Genomic DNA, 3401 nt, shown 5'->3' with positions numbered 1-3401 from the left:
AAACTGAGCATAAAGCGATCTCTGAGACTCTAAAATATATAAAAAACTTGTACTGTGTATAGTTGCAGGTATAGTTAACACCTAACATTGTGTGTGTGGGGGGGGGGGGGGGATCTATATATATACAAGACTTTACTAGTCCCTTGAGTCGCGACAAATGCAGTGACGCACTGCTGCTTGCTTGCTTACATTAACGAACCTAATAGGGATGCGCCCGAACAAGACTAGTATGCAAGTAAACATGTATTGTATCTGCATTGCAATAATCCTCTCATGAACTCAAGCAAACATATGTACAATTTGCTCAATTTTAAATTTAAATAAATCGGTGAAAACCCCATGCAGGTGAATGTTGAGATGTGCTTGCAGTGCCGGTAGGAGTAGCATATGTGTGCCAGTGTGTGAGCCATCGCAAGAACCAGAAATTAATGGCTGGCTGGTGGATGCGGATCAGTGGCCCCAATTAATAAAGGACCAGGAATAATACTAAGGTTCGGTTCATGGCCACAACCGGCTGCCAGGGATCAAATAAAATTACATAAAAGATGTGAAGGTTTTGATCAGCCGAACCGGAGTACCCGGCCGGACGACAGCACAGTGCAAAGCCAAGAGACCCAACCGGAGGACCCGGCAGGGCAGCATGACCCAGCAACGCCGAAGAGGAGAGCGATGGATCGGCGTGAGAGCAAGCCAAGTTTCACTAAATATGAAGGGCAAGTGAACGAACGTAAAATGAGGAAATATAAAATTGTTATTACAATGAGGAAATATAAAGAGGTATATATATATATAAGATCCAAGAGAATGGCTATGCATATTGGTCTCTTTTTTTTCCGATTTGGAGCGTCGGACTCGACGCAGTGAGTTTTAAGTCGATTGTACCTACTATATCCCTGCTGGTGAACTAGCCGGTGTAAATATGAAAATTAATTAAACTAGCAAAAGAGTAAATCAGTAGGCAAAATCGTTTACTGGTGCTTCTCTCCAGCCGAGGAGCGCCGAGAGATTCTACACAATGTATTATATTATTTATACAGTGGTTCTCACCATGGACACATCCTGTATAGTTGTAGTACTATTGGTAGAAGATGGGGTTAAAATGCAAGTAATTGGACGCCCGTATGTTTCTTCTTCACTTTGCTATACTTGACATTTGCGCTTTTCACTATTTTTTCCCAGGCACGATTGTGCAGCCATGGTAGACTGTTTGCAGTATACCGGAGAGGACGAATCTTGCTCGTCTTTGCTTTTTGAGAGCCCCGGTTGTCCAAGTTTCGAGTGAAAACTTTTATCTCTTTGCTCTTTTGATTTTCTTGCGGGATTAAAGAAGCGGTTGCATCATCAGCTCCCATTTTGTGCTCCTGGTTGTTGATTCCAGGTTGTGCAGGTTGGTTCTTTGAGAGTGTGGTCGGAAGAATCTTTGATTCAATGTGCTGATTAAGGACTGTGGTAGGCTTTGAGTTTTATTTACCGGTTTTCATTCCAAATCCGATGGGAAAATGCACTGGAGTAAGCTAGTTATCTTGGCTGATCTACAACTACTTATCGGCTCTTTCAAGCTTATCTTGTGAGGACTTCTATCTTGTAGGTAGATTCTGATTCAGGCATCAAGCTAATTGGCACACTCAAGTGTGCGTTGCGTGGAACAGGTTTGTGGAGACGTAGAGTATGGACTGTGGTCGAACTACCATACGCGCTTGGACATGGTTGCTGATGCTACCCATTCCAAGGAAAAGCGAGTCCGTATCCATCTCTAACATATAAGAAACTACTAGTATGTTGTGAGGGGTGAACAATTGACACCGGTCGGGGTACATATATGTAGAAGAGTGAATTAGTGTAAGGATGCAAACTAGCCCAAAGGCAAATTGGTAGGTGAAATCATTTACTTCTCTAGGATCACCGGGTTTGTGTGGCTTACATGCACATGTAAAATTTAGTGGCTCTGTTCCGTGCGTTGACACATCTTGTACTAACCTATTTATTTCTTCGCTTTATTGCTTAAAATTTGTAGTACATCATGTCTGATGGGATTAAAGAAGCGGTTGCATCATCAGCTCCCATTCTGTGCTCCTGGTTGTCTAATGGGGAAATGCACTGGAGTAAGCTAGTTATGTTTGTTGAAATGTAGCTACTTAAAAACTCTTTCAAGCTAGTTATAGGGTAGGTGATTCTACGCTATGAAGTTGGATCCAGGAATCAAGATGATTGGCGCACTCAAGTGGGCGCTGCAAGGAATTGGTCTGTGGAGATGTAGAGTTTGGATTTTGGTCAAACGGCCAGACTCGCTGGGACATGGTTGCTGATGCTACCTATTCTTTGGAAGAGTGAGTTTGTATCAGTCTCTAACATATAAGAAACTACTATTATGTTGCGAGGAGTGAACAACTTGATACCGGTCGGGGTACATATATGTAGAAAAGTGAATTAGTAAGGATGCAAACTAGCCCAAAGGCAAATCGGTAGGTAAAATCATTTACTTCTCTAGGTTCACCGGGCTTGTGTGGCTTGCGTGCACATGTAAAATTTAGTGGCTCTGTTCCGTGCGTGGACACATCTTGTACTACCTCTCTAGTAACCTATTTATTTCTTCACTTTATTGCTTAAAATTTGTAGTACATCATGTCCAACTTAACTTGACAAAAATTGGCTGAACAACAAGCCAAAATTTCATCATTAAATTACAAAGAAAAGGCCATGTCATTGTACATTAGTCCAGTAAGATAAGCGTGCCTAGCACCTAGCGCGGCCAGTGGCGGCAGAGAGGAGGGGTCTAGTGCACGTGCATGGCCTTCATGTTGCCAGCGAATGGCATTATTGTGTGGCAAAATTGGGCCCCGTAATGTTAATGCATGATTCTCAATTGATTTTAGTGTAGTCCTGTCTGAACATGTAAAAATGACAAAGATTTTTACAAATAACTAAAGTCTACATGACACTCGTAATCCATGAATTGGATGCATAATTAGACAAAATCTGAGATGCATATGGAGTCAAGTACGAACATGTGAGCGAATGAGATCTACAGATTAAATAGGAGAAATGTACCGACGATGAAATGGCAAACCAGAAGAAAGACTATCAAACTGATTGTTGGATTCAGAGAATCACAAATCTCTTGTTTACCAGCGTCAACTCTCGGTATGATAAACCTTTGCTACGCGCCTACACCCAAGAGGTACTAGTAGTGTTGACAGCATGGACAAATATAATTGAACCTAGCTGTCCAGGTGCTCATTTTCCTAAGAAAAATTAGCATCCACAGAAGAATAAACTCCTTGACAGTGCATGGGCAGTGGCCGGGCTGCGTGTTAGCCTTGTGTCGGTTGCAGTTGCAGCAGGCCGCAGAGTTTTGGAGCGGGCCTGCTGATAGTTCAGACACTTGGCCTCTGTTCATTACT

This window comes from Panicum virgatum, chromosome 9N (assembly GCF_016808335.1).
Source record: "Panicum virgatum strain AP13 chromosome 9N, P.virgatum_v5, whole genome shotgun sequence".
Classification (NCBI taxonomy): Eukaryota; Viridiplantae; Streptophyta; class Magnoliopsida; order Poales; family Poaceae; genus Panicum; species Panicum virgatum.
Note: the sequence above shows the minus strand (reverse complement) of the source record.